The following is an 18,973-nucleotide window of genomic DNA, read 5'->3' as shown; positions in this document are numbered from 1 at the left end:
CCCTCTGACGGCTCTGTCCATCACCAGCCAGAATCCTCTCAGTGCTGGGGAGAGCCACGGCCCTCAGAACTGGTCATCGTACTATCTCGCGGTTGCCATGTACGATGATCTCCTGGTTCTGCTCGTTTCCCTCAGCATCAGTTCCTGTAGGTCTCTCCAGGCCTCTCTGAAATCATCCTGCTGGTCATTTCTTACAGAAAAATAATAATATTCCATAACATTCATATACCACAATTTATTCAGCCATTCTCCAACTGATGGCAGCCACTCGGTTTCCAGTTTCTGGCCACCACAGAGAGAGCTGCCATAAACATTCTTGCACATACAGGTCCCTTTCCCTTCAAGATCTCTTTGGGATACAGGCCCAGTGGTAGCACTGCTGGGTCAAAAGGGATGCACAGTTGGATAATTTTTTGAGCACAGTTCCAAACTGCTCTCCAGAATGGCTGGATTTGTTCACAATTCCACCAACAATGTATGTGTCCCAGTTTTCCTGCATCTGCTCCAACATTTCACTGTCATCTTAGCCAATCTGACAGGTGTGTGGTGGTATCACAGTGCTCTCAATTTGCATTTAATAAAGATTATTTCCAATAAAGGGCCAGGAAAAGACCTAAAAGCCATTTGGAATTAAATAGCTCTAATTCTAAATAATGAGTGGATCAAACAAATCACAGAAAAAAATCCATCATTTCATTCAAGAGAATAACAATAATGAGACAATATACCAAAATCTATGGGCTGCAGCCAAAGCAGTTCCTAGGGAAATTTTATATCTCTAGTTATGTGAATAAAATATAGAGGAGATAACATTTGGCATTCAATTAAAAAAAAAAAAAGCTGGAAAAAGAATGAACCCCCACCCAAAGAAATTGGTAATTCTGAAATTCAAAGGAAAGATTAATAAAATTGAGACAAAGAAGACTATGTCCAAAACTGACCAATCCTTCTCCAACACCACAAGCCGTCCAGTGGCACCGTGAAAATAGTGCTTTAGCCAGACTTAAGAAGACCTGAATGTGGATGCAGCGTCAGTCCCTTAACTAGCTGTGTGGCCCTTAGCTTCTGTTTGCCTCAGTTTCCTGATCTGTAAAATGGGAATAATAATGGCATTTACCTCCCAAGATTAAGGATGGAGGACAGCATTTGTGTGGGACTTAGCAGGCACTCGATAAATGCTTGCTTATGGATTATTGATTGATCCACCACTTCGGCGCAGTCCGATAGAAAGAGCCGAGGCTCGGGAACCAAGGGCTTGGCCAGTTCTCCGAGGCCATTTCACTCCGGGGCAGAGCGGGACCCGGCACTTCTCACAAATGGGTAAATCGGCCCAGTTTTCCCTTTTGCCTTGCCCCTTTGCCTTGGAGACCTATTTCCTGTGGGTGCTGGAGGCCGCTAAGTTCCCCAATCTGCTGACTGTCTTCACCCCCCTCCCCTCCCCGCTCCCCTCCTCGTGCCCCTCCCCTCCCCGCTCCCCTCCTCGCCCCCCCTCCCCGCTCCCCTCCTCGTGCCCCTCCCCTCCCCGCTCCCCTCCTCGCCCCCCCTCCCCGCTCCCCTCCTCGTGCCCCTCCCCTCCCCGCTCCCCTCCTCGCCCCCCCTCCCTGCTCCCCTCCTCGTGCCCCTCCCCTCCCCGCTCCCCTCCTCGCCCCCCCTCCCCGCTCCCCTCCTCGTGCCCCTCCCCTCCCCGCTCCCCTCCCGGCGCCCGTCCCCCTCCCCTGCTCCCTTCAGCCCCTCCCTGCTCCGCCGTCTCCGAATCCAGCCCCCCCTCTTTTTGGCGAAGTCAGCGAGTCTGAAACTCCGAAGAAATAAAAGTTGGAGACCCGGAGTCTCTGAATCCGTCGTTTCTAGCGTTCCCAAGCACGCGCCGCGCTGGGCTGCTCACAGCAGGCACTTCATAAAAGCTTGGCCGCCTTCCACTTGGGGCGAGGACTTTCACCGGGTTACCCCTCCGCGGGTGGGCGCCCGCGTGATTCCCGGCCCGCGCGCAGGGCGGTTGGCGGCCGATCTCTCCCAACCCGGCCCCGGGCGCCGGCGCCCCCGAAGTGTAAGCGGGCGGAGGGGCCGGAGCCCCCTCGGCCTAGCTCCCACCCCTTCTGGTCGGAGACCAGCGCTGAGGCCAGGAGGCGCTCGGAGGAAGCGCGGGAACGGGGCAGAGCCGGGGCCGCCGGCGGAGGGGCTGAGAGCGAGCCCTCGGCTCGGCCCCTCCGCCGCCCCCCGCCGCCCCCGGGAATGGCGCCCGCCCGGTGCCCGCAGCCCGGGGCTCCCACGCTCCGGGGCATTCGGGGGCCGCCCCCGCACTCTCCGCTCCTGCCCCCCGGGAGCCCCCGGAAATCCCCGGAGCGTCCCCAGAGCCGGCGGCCTGGCCCTCGGTCCCGAGGGGCGCTCCGAGCGCTCCGGCCCCCCACGCCTGCCAGAGGGTATGAAGCTCTTCCCGCTCCGCGGCCTCCAGCCTGCGGGCAGACCCTCAGCATCCGCCCAAGCCCAGGGTAAAAGCGGTCAAACGGGCCGGACCTGGGGGGGCCTGCGGGGGCGGGACCTGCGGGGAAGGGGTCTGGGGGTATCTGGGGGGCGGGACCCTGCGGGGAAGGGGTCTGGGGGTATCTGGGGGGCGGGACCTGTGGGGGGCGGGACCTGCGGGGAAGGGTCTGGGGGGGCCTATGGGGATGGGACCTGCGGGAAAGGGGTCGGGGGGGCGGGGCCTGGGGGGCCTCCTGCCTCAGGGACGGTCCCGGGATGTCTCCTCCTGGCAGCTGGGGCTCTTGGCGGACTAGGGGGCGCCACATTGCCCTGAGGCAGACAGGGCAGGGCGCCCTGGGGAGCAGCTCCAGCCCATAAGCCCCCCCAGCTCCCGGGCAGCCCCACCTTGCCAGTCACGATCCCCCATCTTTGCTGAAACCCTGAGGTCAGTCCCCCTCCCCCACATGAGTGTGCTGCCTCTCCCCCCTTAGGATGGAGGCCGCCGGGTGGTTTTTACCTTCTTTCTAAACGGATTTTTCTTGTGCAGCTGGCTAACTGCATACATATGTGTACAGACTCCGCGTTTAACCTACACTTTGACATGTCTGACACGTACGGGACTCCCCGCCGGCTGGGGGAGGGGCGGGGGAAGGAGGGGGGGAGTTGGAACTGAAGGTTTGACAAGGGTCGGTGCTGAACCCCCCCCCCCCCCCCCGCACGTGCTCTGTGTATAAAAAGCTGCCCGCGCGGGCAAATCCAGCCTCGAGCCGCCCTGCCTTCCTCCTGGCTGACTGTGACTTCCGCCGGCGAACTCGGCTTTTCCGTCTTTTATTTATTTTTTAAACAACAAATGCCACTTCGGAAAAGTGTATTTATTAGTGGAAGAAATTCTTTACCTCCTTGGGAGTGATTGTTTTGCTCTCTGCTGTGCAGCTGTCTTATGGATTCTTTTCCCCGTTGGGTCTCTCCAATCCCCCAAGCAGGCCATAGGCTAGAGAGGACATGTGTATCTATCCGCATGTAGCCACACACAGGTACACTCGGCGTCTCCTAACCCGGCCGACCCTCCCTTAATTCTGCCCCTTAACTTGCTCTGCTATTACTTAACCTCGCCCCCCCTTGGATCCTCCCTCCTCTTCTTCCCTCAGCCTGGACTTCCCGTCTGCCTGCCCCTTCCCTTCTCTATAGATTTTGGAGGGATTTTGCCCTCCATAATATAGAGGTTCCATCGTTAAAGGCGAAACCCCCGTTCTTTCTTTCTTCTTTTGTTTTTTCTCCTGAGGCTGGGGTTAAGGGACTCGCCCAGGGTCACACAGCCAGGAAGTGTTCAGTGTCTGAGACCACATTTGAACTCGGGTCCCCCTGACTTCAGGGCTGGGGCTCTGTCCACTGCGCCCCCTCGCGGCCCCTAAACCCCCCTTCTCGCTAACTATAAGCTCTCCCGCTCTATTTCAGATTGACCATTCCCAGGGCCCATCGTCTCCCTTCATTCTATCTGCAAGATCTTCTAAATAAACCCACCTTTTGCCAGACACAAAGGCCGAACCCCGACACTTGGTGCTCCCCTAAAGCACCTCACTCGGGACCTACAGTCCCTGACTAGATCCGCCCCATCGAGACGAGGAGACGGTGTGTCCAGCAGAGTGTTTCTGCAGCGTTTCCTGAGCTTAGCCATAGTTTCAGAAAGGGACCGAGGCTGGGCTGGCGTACCCTGACACCCCACGGGCTTTTCAGATTGCTTTCTTTTCTTTTCTCATTAGTATTATAGCTTTTTATTTACAAAACATATGCATGGGTAATTTTTCAGCACTGACCCTTGCAAAACCGATAGCTTTCTTTTCTAGAAGGCTGACAGCCAGCTCTTTTAGGGTCCCTCCAGAACTTTTCTGGGAGCCCAGGTCAAGCTCCCAGGCTTATAGGAACTTGCAGACTTATTCTCTTCTCTTTGCGCAAGCTCCTGCCACATCTCCTGTGGAGATGTTACTCCCGGCACTGGCATGGTCCCCTCCTCCGGACACTAATCCAGGGCGCCTTTAAGCTTGAAATCATGAGGGAGCAGAAGGTCCTGGCGCATTGATGGACATCGGGAGCTTTCCACAAGACTGAGCCTCTAGAAACTGATGCTGTGCTCCAGAGAGCCACATCGCGGGAAACAGACCGGGACTGGTCACGGAGCAGCGCCTTTCATGACAACATATGGCTCTAAGATCTATGAGATGCAGGATTTCTCTCAGTAAATTATCAGCAACCCCACTCATTTTCAGCCGTCACTGGCCTGTTCGTGTTGTGCTGGCCACAAAAATCTCTCATTTCCCAAAATCTTTCTCACGGCCCCAACTTAAAAATATGTCTGTCAGTCCCTTTAGAACCCTGGGGGGAGGTCTGTCAGTCCCTTTAGAACCCTGGGAGGGAGGTCTATCAGTCCATTTAGGACTCGGGGGGGGGGGGGGGGGTCTGTCAGTCCCTTTAGGACTTGGGGGGGTTTGTCAGTCCCTTTAGGACTGGGGGGGGGTCTGTCAGTCCCTTTAGGACTTGGGGGGAGTCTGTCAGTCCCTTTAGGACTCCGGGGGGGTCTGTCAGTCTTTTAATGACCCCAGGATGGGGTTCATCTGGGCTTGGAGGCTCTAAGGGCCGCTCACATCCTCTCCTTCCTTATCTGGGGCAGCCACTCCCTGGGAGTCATTTCTGTTTTGTGGTTTCAGATGCAAAGATCATTTCTTCTTGGCCGAGAAAACAGAAACAAAACAGGAAGTGAGGAGCTCTGCTTTTTCTCCACTTGTACTTTTCCTGTCCATTCCAAGCAAACTCTATGTCCCTCCTTTGATTCCCCCCCAAGAGATGCAGCTCAATGGCCTAGCCTATAGAGTACTATATTTAAGGTCAAGGAAGACTCCTCAGATCCTATTTGTGGGAGCCTCAGCCTCTTATCTCCTTCCAGACTTAGGACCTTCCTCTATAAAAGGGGATAACTATCTCTCTTTTTAATCAAGTCCAACTCTCTATGACACATGTTTTATTGTCAGAGACTGGGGTGACATTTGCTTCTCCAACTCATCTGAAAGGAGGAAACCGAGTCAGAGAGGGTGAAGTGACTATCCGGGCTCACACAGCTGGGAAGTGTTTGAGGCTGGATTTGAATTCAGGTCTTATTGACTCTGGGCCCAATGCTCTATGCAGTGAGCCACTTGGCTGCCCAATATATTGTTATATACACAATAAAGCAACACATATAGCTTATTGTTATTATAGGTTATAACTTTTATTATTATTATATTATTTTTAAAATAGCTTACTCCCTTTTTATTTTTAATAATTGCTGTTCAATTTCAAAATATATGCAAAAATAGTTTTCAACATTCACCCTTGCAAAACCTTGTACTCCAAATTTTTCTTCCTCCCTTCTCCTGGACAGCAAGTAATCCAATGTGTTAAATATGTTCAGTTCTTCTATACAGAATTTCACATGCTGCACAAGAAAAATCAAATCAAAAAAGAAAAAAATGAGAAAGTTAAAAAAAAAAGCAAATAATAACAAAAAAAAAAGTAAAAATAACTATATTGTGATTCACATTCAGTGTCCAGAATGGTTAGATCATTTCACAGCTCCCATCCCCTCCAACAATTATTATTATTTTTTCCTGTCATCTTAGTCAATCCGAGAGGTGGGTAGTAGTGAGATTACCCCTTTTTATGACTCTTAGCAGACTTCTTGAGTCTGTTCATTTTGAGATTTGAGATTCCTAATGTTCTCTTTATAGAAATTTGCCATATGGCTATTTTCATTCTTTCTTATTGGGCCTTGTTCTGCCTATTTTCTTTTTCTTTTTTAAAAGACATACATGTTTATACAATTACCTTGCTGCACACACACACGCACAAAATCAGATCAAAAAGTAAAAAAAAAGAAAGAAAATACAATTCAAGCAAACAACAAAAGGAATGAAAATGCCAGTTGTGGTCCACACTCAGTACCCACAGTATCTCAGGGTGTACATGGCTCTCTTCATCCCAAGGTCATTGGAACTGGCCTAAATCATCTCATTGTTGAAGAGAGCAGCGTCCATCAGAATTGAGCATTGTATAGTCTTCTTGTTGCCATGTCCAGTGATTTCCTGGTTCTGCTCATTTCACTCAGCATCAGTTCCTATAAGTCTCTCCAGGCCTCTCTGTATTCCTCCTGTTGGTCATTTCTTACAGAACAGTAATATTCCATAACATACCATACAATTGATGGGCATCCATTCATTTTCCAGTTTCTAGCCACTACAAAGAGGGCTGCCACAAACATCTTTGCACATGTGGGTCCCTCTCCCTCCTTTAAGATCTCTTTGGGATATAAGCCCAGGAGTAGCACTGCTAGATCAAAGGGTATGCACAGTTTCAACTTTTTGAGCACAATTCCAAATTGCTCTCCAGAATGGCTAGATGTATTCACAACTCCACCAACAATGTATCAGTGTCCCAGTTTTCCCACATCCCCTCCAACATTCATCATGATTTTTTCCTGTCATCTTAGCCAATCTGACAGATGTGTAGTGGTATCTCAGAGTTGTCTTAATTTGCATTTCTCTGATCAATAGTGATTTAGAGCACCTTTTTATATAACTAGAAACAGTTTCAATTTCATAATCTGAAAATTGTTCATATCCTTTGACCATTTATCAATTGGAGAATGGCTTGAATTCTTATAAATTTGAGTTAATTCTCAATGTATTTTTAGAAATGAAGCCTTTATCAGAATCTTGGAATGTAAAAATGTTTTCCCAGTTTATTGCTTCCCTTCTAATCTCTGCATTAGTTTTGTTTATACAAAAACATTTTAACTTAATCAGAATTATCTATTTTGTGATCAGTAATGAGCTCCTCTTCTTTGACCACAAATTCCTCCTCCTCCACAGGTCTGAGAAGTAAACTATCGTTTGTTCTTCTAATTGATTTATAATCTCAATTTTTATGTCTAGATCATGAACCCATTTAGACCATATCTTGGTATATGTTGTTATGTGTAGGTCTATGCCTACTTTCTGCCATACTAGTTTCCAAATATCCCAGCAGTTTTTGGAAATAGTGAATTCTTATTGCAAAATCTGGGTATTTGTGTTTGTCAAACACTATATTACTATAGTCATTTCCTGCCTTGTCCTGTGAACTTAACCCATTCCACTGATCAACTGCTCTATTTCTTAGCTAGTACCAAATGGTTTTTTTTTTAAATTTTTATTTTATTTTATAATTATAACATTTTTTTGACAGTACATATGCATGGGTAATTTTTTACAACATTATCCCTTGCACTTACTTCTATTCAGATTTTTTTCCCTTCCTCCCCCAACCCCCTCCCCCAGATGGCAAGCAGTCTTATATATGTTAAATATATTACAGTATATTCTAGATACAATATATGTGTGTAGAACCGAATTTTTTGTTGCACAGGAAGAATTGGATTCAGAAGGTAAAAATAACAGTTTACACTCATTTTCCATTGTTCCTTTTCTGGATGTAGCTGGTTCTGTCCATCATTAATCAATTGGAATTGGATTAGCTCTTCTCTATGTTGAAGAAATCCACTTCCATCAGCATACATCCTCGTACAGTATCATTGTTGAAGTGTATAATGATCTTCTGGTTCTTCTCGTTTCACTCAGCATCAGTTGATGTAAGTCTCTCCAAGCCTCTCTGTATTTCTCCTGTTGGTCATTTCTTATAGAACAATAATATTCCATAACATTCATATACCATAGTTTACCCAACCATTCTCCAATTGATGGACATCCATTCATCTTCCAGCTTCTAGCCACTATGAAAAGGGCTGCCACACACATTTTGGCACATACAGCTCCCTTTCCCCTCTTTAGTAGTTCCTTGGGATATAAGCCCAATAGTAGCACTGCTGGGTCAAAGGGTATGCACACCAAATGGTTTTTTAAATTAATTTTATAATTATAATTTTTTTTGACAGTACATATGCATGAGTAATTTTTTTTATAACATTATCCCTTGTATTCATTTTTCCAAATTTTCCCCTCCCTCCCTCTACTCCCGCCTCTAGATGACAGGCAATCCCATACATTTTACATGTGTTACAGTATAACCTAGATACAATATATGTGTGTAAGTACCATTTTCTTGTTGCACATTAAGAATTGGATTCCAAAGGTATAAGTAACCTGGGTAGAAAGACAGTAGTGCTAACAGTTTACATTCAATTCCCAGTGTTCCTTCTCTGGGTGGAGTTGTGTCTGTCCATCATTGATCAACTGGAAGTGAGTTGGATCTTCTTCTTTTTTTTTTTTTCTCTTTTTTTAAATTGTATAATTATAAATTTTTGACAATATATATGTATGAGTAATTTTTTAAAATAGCATTATCCCTTGTATTCATTTTTCCAAAATTTTCCCTTCCCTCCCTCTACTCTCTCCCCTAGATGACAGGCAATCTCATACATTTTACATGTATTACAGTATAACCTAGATACAATATATGTGTGTAAATCCACTTTTCTTGTTGCACATTAAATATTGGATTCTGAAGGTATAAATAATCTGGGTAGATAGACAGTAGTGCTAACAGTTTACACTCATTTCCCAGTGTTTCTTCTCTGGGTGTAGTTATTTCTGTCCATCATTGATCAACTGGAAGTGAGTTAGATCTTATTTATGTTGAAGATTTCCACCTCCATCAGAATACATCTTCATACAGCATTGAAGTGTACAGCGATCTTCTGGTTCTGCTCATTTCACTCAGCGTCAGTTCATGTAAGATTCTCCAAACCTTTCTGAATTCATCCTGCTGGTCATTTCTTACAGAGCAATAATATTCCATAACCTTCATATACCATAATTTACCCAACCAGTCTCCAATTGATGGACATCCATTCATTTTCCAGTTTCTAGCCACTATGAAAAGAGCTGCCACAAACATTTTGGCACATACAGGTCCCTTTCACTTCTTTAGTATTTCTTTGGGATATAAGCCCAGTAGTAGCACTGTTGGATCAAAGGGTATGCACAGTTTGATAACTTTTGGGCATAGTTCCAAATTGCTCTCCAGAATGGCTGGATTCTTTCACAACTCCACCAACAATGTATCAGTGTCCCAGTTTTCCCACATCCCCTCCAACATTCATCATTATTTGTTCCTGTCATCTTAGTCAGTCTGACAGGTGTGTAGTGGTATCTCAGAGTTGTCTTAATGTGCATTTCTCTAATCAATGGTGATTTAGAGCACCTTTTTATATAACTAGAAACAGTTTCAATTTCATCATCTGAGAATTGTCTGTTCTATCCTTTGACCATTTATCAATTGGAGAATGGTTTGATTTCTTATAAATTAGGGTCAGTTCTCTATATAACTTGGAAATGAGGCCTTTATCAGAACCTTTAACTGTAAAAACATTTTCCCAATTTATTTCCCTTCTAATGTTGTTTGCATTAATTTTGTTTGTACAGAAGTTTTTTAGTTTGATGTAATCAAAATCTTCTATTTTGTGATCAATAATGATCTCTAGTTCTCCTCTGGTCATAAATTCCTTCCTCCTCCACAGGTCTGAGAGGTAGACTGTCCTCTGTTCCTCTAATCTATTTATGATCTCATTCTTTATGCCTAAAGCATGGACCCATTTTGATCTTATCTTGGTGTATGGTGTTAAGTGTGGATCCATATCTAATTTCTGCTATACTAATTTCCAGTTTTCCCAACATTTTTTTTCAAATAATGAATTTTTATCTCAAATGTTGGTATCTTTGGGTTTGTCAAACACTAGATTGCTATAGTTGTACCCTTTTTTGTCCTTTGTACCTAATTTGTTCCACTGATCGATTGGTCTATTTCTTAGCCAATACCAAATGGTTTTGGTGACTGCTGCTTTATAACTTTAGATCAGGTACACTTAGATCACCTTCCTCTGACTTTTTTTCCATTAGTTCCCTTGCAATTCTCGACCTTTTATTCTTCCATGTGAATTTTGTTGTTATTTTTTCTAGGTCATTAAAATAGTTTCTTGGGAGTCTGATTGGTATAGCACTAAATAAATAGATTAGTTTGGGGAGTATTGTCATCTTTATTATATTCACTGGGCCTATCCACGAGCACTGAATGTCTTTCCAATTATTTAAATCTGACTTTATTTTTGTGGCAAGCATTTTGTAATTTTTCTCATATAATTCCTGACTTTTCTTTGGTAGATGGATTCCCAAATATTTTATACTCTCGACATTTGTTTTGAATGGAATTTCTCTTTGTATCTCTTGCTGTTGCACTTGTTGGTGATGTATAAAAATGCTGAGGATATATCTGGATTTATTTTGTATCCAGCAACTCTCCTAAAGTTGTGAATTATTTCTAATAACTTTTTATTAGAATCTCTGGGGTTCTCTAAGTATACCATCATATCATCTGCAAAAAGTGACAGTTTGATTTCCTCATTACCTACTCTTATTCCTCTAATCTCTTTCTCGGCTCTTATCGCCAAGGCTAGAGTTTCTAATACAATATTGAATAGTAATGGTGATAGTGGGCAACATTGTTTCACTCCTGATCTTACTGGGAAAGGTTCCAGTTTATTTCCATTACATATTATGCTTACTAACGGTCTTAAATATTTATTCCTATACTCTCAAGCGTTTTTAGTAGGAATGGATGTTGGATATAATCAACTGCTTTTTCTGCATCTATTGAGATGATCATATGGTTTTTATTAATTTGATTATTAATATGGTCAATTATACTAATGGTTTTCCTAATATTAAACCAGCCCTGCATTCCTGGTATAAATTCTACTTGATCATAGTGTATTATCCTGGGGATGATTTTCTGAAGTCTTTTTGCTAATATCTTATTTAAGATTTTAGCATCAGTATTCATTAAGGAGATTGGTTAAGATTTTAGCATCAGTATTCATTAAGGAGATTGGTCCACAGTTTTCTTTCTCAGTTTTCAATCTACCTGGTTTAGGTATCAGTACCATGTCTGTGTCATAAAAGGAGTTTGTACCAAATGGTTTTGATATCTGCTGCTTTATAATATAGTTTTAGGTCTGATCCAATTAGACCTAGTTCTTCATTTGCATTTTTTTTCATTGATTTCCTTAAAATTCTTAACCTTTTGTTCTTCCAGATGAACTTTGTTATTTTTTTTTTAGCTCTGTAAGATAATTTCTTGGGAGTTTGATTGGTATGACACTAAATTAGTAGGTTAATTTAGGTAGTATTGTCATTTTTATTATATTTGTTCGGGCTACCCATGAGCACTTGATATTTTTCCAACCGATTAGATGTGACTTTGTGTGGAAACTGTTTTGAAGTTATATTTGTGTAGTTCCTGACTTTGCCTTGGCAGGTACATTCCCATATATTTTATAATATCAATAGTTATTTTAAGTGGAATTTCTCTTTGGATCTCTTGATGCTGAACTTTGTTAGTAATATATAAAAATGCTGATGATTTATGTGTATTTATTTTGTATCCTGCAACTTTGCTAAAATTATGAATTGTTTCTAATAGTTTTTAGTTGATTCTCTAGGGTTCTCTAAGTATAACATCATATCATCTGCAACATGATAATTTCTGCCTATTTCTTTTTAAAAATCAGTTTGTGGAACCTAGGTCAACTTTTTTGCCTTCTCAGTGGGGTGTGGGTTGAAGGAGGAGGAGGAGAAAATGGAGGAAGGAAATTTGGAACTCAAAATTTGAAAAAAACAAGCAAACAGGTGCAGCTAGTTGGCAGAGCAAATAGAGCACTGCACTTGAAGTCAGGAGAATATGAGTTCAAATCCAGCCTCAGATGCTTGACATTTGGACTTTGCCCCTCCCCCTGAATATTAAAATAGTTTTTACATATAATTAGGGGAAAATGGAATGCTAGGTTTAAAAAAAAAAGTTTGTGGGTGAGTTCCCTGTGCATCCACATCGGTCTCTTCAGACAAATCCCACTTCTTCTCCTTGTTGGATTCATTTGCCTTTCTCTGATCAGTCTCTAACTTAATATTGAAGAAATTCAATATTAATACATGATGGCAGATGGGATTACATGATCAATCAGCCAAGAAGCAATCAGAGGGGAAAAAGGGATTGCAATTAGTAAAAATAGAGTTGTATGCAGTAGGGACTTCTGAGATATCCCCTGGAGAGGTGAAATTTGTTCCTCTCCAGCCTATGGATACCTTGCCTCCAGGCACAGTAGACTTGCCTATTTCACCTCCTGAGAGTGCTTACAAAACAGTGTTCAGCCATACACTTATGTGGGAAACTGGGGAATGTGTACCTAATATCACAGTCACTAATACAGGTAGACAATGTGTGACTTATCAACCAGGAGAAATAGTAAGTAGCATCAGGCTTACTGTTACATACCCCTAATAAACAATCTGGTGACAGTTGCCCAGATTCTGACTCCAAGCAGCACGGTCCAGGAATATACTGGACAGCAGCCATGACAGCGGACCAACCTATGCTTACTATTTATATAAATGGAAGTGCAGATTGCACAATCATTAGAGGTGCCAACTGGCCAAAGATTAAGGCAGACACCTACATATCTGTCGTAGGAGAATCAATAGCAGCAGAAGTTAGTGGTATCCTTTGGAGATGGATATTTGAAAATGAAACAGGAATGTTTACTCCTTTTATAGTTGAAAAAGCCCCCATCAATCTGTTGGGAAGAGACATTTTACAACAATTCGAATTACAAATAAGTACTTTGGCTTTTTAGGCAGTGCTGCTGTTGAAGGCCTGCCAGCACTCTCACCAGTTCCTATCCAATGGAAAACTGAAACACCAGTGTGGATGGAACAGTGGCCCTTAGGTAGTGATAAAATTCAGGCCTTATTAGACATAGTACAGGAGCAACTTGACCAAGGACACTTACAGCTTTCTCTTAAGTCCTTGGAATTCCCCAATATTTGTTGTAAAAAAAGAAATCTGGAAAATGGAGGATGTTGACTGATTTAAGAAAGGTAAATGAACAGATGGAAACTATGGGCACTCTTCAGCCTGGACTTCCATCTCCTACTCAGTTGCCAAGAGAATGGCCTCTATAGGTTATAGACATTAAGGATTGTTTCTATTCTATCCCTCTAGATAAGGAGGATATGAAAAGATTTGCTTTTTCAATGCCTAGTGTTAATTTGGCTGAGCCTTATAAAAGATTTGAATGGACAGTTGTGCCACAGGAAATGAAAAACAGCCCTACTATGTGCCAAATGTATGTTGCTGCTGCTCTTACTCCAGTAAGAAAAGCATTTCCAAAAGTCATATTATTACATTATATGGATGATATATTGGGATGTGTAACTGAGGAACAAATGTTAGAAGCATGTCTATAAAAGACCATGGAAACACTGAGGAATTATAAATTGCACATAGCTTCAGAGAAAATTCAAAGACATGCTCCTTTTCAATATTTAGGATATGAAGTATACCCTAAGGTGCTTACAGTACAAAAACTCTCCTTAAGAACAGAGAAGCTAAACACATTAAATGACTTTCAGAAATTGATAGGGGATATCCAATGCATATGTCTAGTGTTAGGTTTAACTACCAATCAATTGCAACCTCTATATGACATTTTAAGGGGAGACAGTGCTTTAAATTCACCACGCCAGCTTACAAAAGAAGCTCAAGAGGCTTTGAGACAAGTTGAACTGGCTTTTATCCAATGTGGTTGAAAGAGTCACTCAAAAACCGTTGGAAATATCAGTTTTTGCTACACAAGAGACACCCACAGCAGTCCTTCATCAAGGAGACAGTGTGATAGAGTGGGTGAACCCCCTAGCACAATCAGAACAAACCCTTACTCCTTACCCAGTGCTTGTGTCTAGAATTTTATTAAAGTCCATTAAACAAGCAGTACAATTATCTGGGATAAGTCCTGACAAGATATACACCTTTTATACTAATGCACAAGTCAATGTATGCTGTGAAACCATCCCAGAGTGGCAAATTTTATTAGCCCTGGCTCCAAATTTTACACATGGGTTTCCATTAAAGATAACCAGACTGTTACATAATTGGCGATGAATTCTTGAAGAAAAGGTTTCTAAAATTCCTCTTAAAGGACCAACTATCTGTACAGAAATTCCAAACATAATATTTGCGCTGTATATTCTTGTGACTTAACTATAAAGAGAGTAGTCAGAACTCCTTTTCAGTTCACTCAGCAGAATGAATTGTATGTAATCATTCTAGTTCTTACTTATTATCCAGGAGATATAAATATAATATCTGATTTGGCCTATTCAGTAGGTGTGGTACAAAGAATTGCCACAGCCCAAATAAAATTTGTAGCCTCCAATGTATATCAGCTTTTCAAGGAACTTCAAGAGCAAGTGAGAAAGCATCCAGGTAAGATTTATATCTTGCATGTCCACTCTCATAGTGGACTTCCAAGTCCTAATTTTGATGGAAATTCAAAGGCAGATAGCCTTCTAACCATGTTGGCCAATACTCCTTTATTTAAGGAAGCCCAAGAATCTCATTCTAAATATCATCAGGCTGCTTGAGCTTTACGTTTACAATTTGGAATAATAAGAGAAGCTAGGAGCATAGTATAAGCCTGTACAGTTTGCATTCCTTTCCATGCTCCTACACTCTTCTTCAGGGAAGAACCCTACTGGTTTGAGACCTAATGAAATCTGGCAAATGGATGTGACCCATTATAAATCTTTTGGTCGTCTTTTATCCACGTTGTGGTAGACACCTTTTCAGGATTCACTTTTGCAATACCAGCAGCAAAAGAGACAGCCCGAGTGATCATTGAATACCTTATACATGCATTTGCAACTATGGGTGTGCCATAAGCAATAAAAACAGACAATGAACCTGCATATACTTCTAAACATATTGTACACTTTTGTGCACAGTATAAGATTTTACACACCACTGGCATATCCTTTAATGCAAGGACAGGCAATAATAGAGAGGAGAAAGAGACATTAAGATGCTCCTCCAAAAACAAAAGAAAGGGGGAGCCACAGGTAATCCTACAGAACTTCTAAATCTAGCTCTTTATACTATTAACTTCTTTATTTTCACAAAGATGCACTGACTCAAGCAGACAGGTTTTATAACCCACCAGAAGGTCAGTGTCCAGTGCGAGCAGCTCCAGTGTCCTTAGATAATCGCCAGGTGATGTGGAGAGACCCAGAAAGTGGTGAATGAAAGGACCAGATAGGTTAACTGCTTGGGGGAGAAGGTTTGCTTGTATTTCTTCAGAAGGAGAAGGAATCAGATGGGGGCCAACGAGTCGTATTCGCCTTGTCCATCAGAGAGAGATAGAAAAAGAGAAAGACCTCAAAATAAAGGAGAAAATCTAAGAAACATCTGACACTGAAAGAGCATGGCTAATAAGACTGTTAAAGAACTTTAAAACCAGCAGGAATCATTGGACTTCCTAACACAAGATGAGAATAATGGACAATGGACTTATGGACATTTATCAATTCTCAATTTATGATTATTTGATCATGTTATTTGTTACATACTTCTAGCATGTGTTATGTTACTATGTTACTATGTGTTTATGTAATCTATGTAATTATGTGTAATGCCTCCCATATTGATGGATTTATGTTTCAAGGTCATGACCACCCTATGTTCTAAATCAAAAGAAAGGGGGAGATGTTTATTAAGTTCTTATTAAGTGCTAAGACAGTGGAATTGATAAGAGACAATGGTTATCTAATTTAGCATGGTTCAGTATGGTCGATTTAATCATACAAAAAGATGTTATGGGCCAGAATTTGAAACAAGGTACTGAGTGGAGTTGAGGAGACAATGGTTAAATGTTTTTTAGCATTGATTTTATCCTACTACAAATAATGGTTTCCCAGTGATGTAATGATTGGAGTACACTCAGTGCACAGCATATAAGCAAGAAGCTCTCAGGGCCAGACCAACAAGCCCACTCCAGGAAGTAGAGTCAGATTTATTCCATATTCCACCTTCATGCTGGCTGGAGGTTTTGGATTCAGAGAGAGTTAGAGGCAGAAGCAGGAAGAGACACAGGACTGGTGGCAAGAGCTCCCAGAACCAAGAGGAGAGAGAGGCCTCTAAGAAAGCTAACCTGGCTATTTTGAAGGAGACAATAAAGGATTTTGATTGGCTGCATTTGGGATTATTGAACTGAACTGAAACTAAGGCTGCCTGCAGAAGCTCCCCAAGAAACCTACTTCCAGAGAACATTATAATTTAGAGAAGAACATTACACCTGAGCATCCCTCAGCTGCCCTGATCAACTTTGCTGTATCATCTCAGTCCATGGGATTCTACAGATGCTGCCATCAGCCCTTGGAAGCCTGCTTGCCCAGGTGGGAGGTGCCTCCTTTCCGTTCCTTACCAAGCGCTTCTCCAGTGAGAATCACAGAGAGAAGAACTCCCCCCCCCTGTCGTGCTTCTGGATTTGAAGGAGGAGATGACTATCAGTTAAGTCCAGACCATCTTAGCTGGTTTGGGGGGAAAAAGGGGAGAGGGGCCCCAAAAAAGCATTTGGTGGCTTTGAGTGATATGAGGGATGGTTAGTGAGAGATTAGTGTCCTGGCTGCTTCTGGCCGCTGGGCTAGGGCCTTGTGGTTTGGGGCTAACATGGCAAACTCCGTGGGGTCCTAGGCCGAGGGATCCACAGCCTTGTGGTTTGGGGCTAACTTGCACGGGATCTTTCTCATCCCAGGAAAGCCACAAAAGAGATTTCAGTTGTGCCCTCTTCCTTGGGGGGGTCTAGGAGACGATGGATGCCTGAAACTCTCAGCCATGGAGGGCCCCTTGGCCCTCACCAAGCAGGCCCGGGCACCCCTCAGGCAACCCCAGCTTCCTCTTCTGCCTCCAGGACGACCTTCTAATGTCCAGCCAATATCAAGGATCTGGAGGTGCCCCAGGCGCCGAAGTGACCAGGTTCAACAAGTGACACTGCCTGTTGTCCAGGATACTGTGGTCAGGTAGGTGTGCCACAGAACACTAGCCAAGATCAGGAGGTCTGAATTCAAATCCAGCCTCAGACACTTACTAGCTGTGTATTACTGCACAAGGCACTTCACCCGTTTGTCTCAATTTCTTCACTTGTAAAATGGAGTTGATAACAACACCTGCCTTACAGGATTGTTCTAGGGATCATTTTTTTGTAAATGATATTTGTAAAGCACTTAGTCTAGTGCCTGGCATACAGCAGGTGCTTGATAAATATTCCCTTCCTTTCCCTTCTTTACTAATAAGAGCATTGGATGTTTAGAAGAGCACCTTCCTTATGGGTTTGTTGTGAAGATCAAATGAAATGATTTTTTGTATTAAAGCTTTTTCTTTTCTTTTTTTTTAATTAATTAATTAATTTGGTTTTTTAATAATATTATCCCTTGTATTCATTTTTCCAAATTATCCCCCCTTCCTCCACTCCCTCCCCCCGATGACAGGCAATCCCATACATTTTACTTGTGTTACAATATAACCTAGATACAATATATGTGTGTAAATGCCATTTTCTTGTTGCACATTAAGTATTAAAAGCTTTTTATTTTCAAAACAAGGATAATTTTTCAACATTGACCCTTGCATAGCCTTGGGTTTCAGATTTTTCCCCCTTCTCCTCACCCCCTCCCCTAGATGGCAAGCAATCCAATATATGTTATGCATGTTAAAATAGATGTTAAATCCAATATAGACATATTTCCACATTTCCACAAATATCATGCTGCATAAGAAGAATCTGATCAAAAAGGAAAAAAATAAAATAAATAAAAAGCAAGCAAAACAACAAAAAGAGTGAGAATATTGTGTTGTGATCCACACTGGGTACAGATGGCTCTCTTCATCACAAGACCATTGGAACTGGCCTAATCATGAGGTGATATTTGTAAAGCACTTAGCAGTGTCTGGCATACAGCAGGTGCTTAATAAATGTGTATTACCTTCCCTTCTTTACTAAAAAGAAAAGCACTGCTTGGAAGAATTGCTCATGTTTAACTTATATTGGTTTAGTTGCTGTCTAGGGGATGGGGGAGGTGGGGAGGGAGGGAGAAAAATTTGAAATACAAGGTTTTCCAAGAGTGCATTTGAAAACTATCTTTTTGAAAAATAAAAAGCTATTTTTTTTATTAAAGCTTTTTATTTTTCAAAACACAGCGTGGACAATCCTGCAACATTAGCCCTTGCAAAACCTTGTGTTCCAGTCCCCCCCCTTCTCCCACCTGCCTTCCCAATATGCAAGTTGTCCAATATACGTTAAGCATGGTAGAAATCTATGTTAAATCCAATATATCAATACGTATTTGTATAATTATCTTGCTGTATAAGAAAAAGCACAGCTCCAGCAGGAGGTTTATTTTTAATTGAGTTCAGTGCTTTGAATGCTTTCAGTAACAGAATCTGGTAAATGATCCATTTGCCTACAAGCTGTGCAAATCTGCATACTTAAATCCAAAACCCAGCTTTTGCAACCATTTGTGCAAAAATAAATAAATAAATAAATAAAGTCACTGCTTAGTATAAATAAATTCGAAGATCTAGAATGGAAATAGAACCTAAAGACAATCTA

The 18,973-nt window shown here is 42.6% G+C and overlaps 1 protein-coding gene across 4 annotated transcripts in view; it reads left to right on the top strand.

Moving 5' to 3' along the window:
* The first annotated feature begins 1,952 nt into the window (after positions 1–1,952).
* Positions 1,953–18,973, top strand: part of NUCB1 (nucleobindin 1) — a 30,816-nt gene continuing 13,795 nt past the window's right edge. For 2 of the 4 annotated variants that reach the window (XM_074308214.1, XM_074308215.1), the window contains exon 1: positions 1,953–2,044. The gene's annotated coding sequence lies outside the window, so the exon portion shown is untranslated. Of the gene's footprint in view, positions 2,045–2,391; positions 2,487–18,973 lie in introns of those variants that run through there. The other 2 variants (XM_074308211.1, XM_074308217.1) reach the window with 2 other exon arrangements.

The sequence above is a fragment of the Sminthopsis crassicaudata genome, chromosome 3 (assembly GCF_048593235.1).
Source record: "Sminthopsis crassicaudata isolate SCR6 chromosome 3, ASM4859323v1, whole genome shotgun sequence".
Classification (NCBI taxonomy): domain Eukaryota; kingdom Metazoa; phylum Chordata; class Mammalia; order Dasyuromorphia; family Dasyuridae; genus Sminthopsis; species Sminthopsis crassicaudata.
The sequence above is the reverse complement of the archived record's forward strand: the minus strand, read 5'-3'. Positions and strand labels throughout refer to the sequence as shown.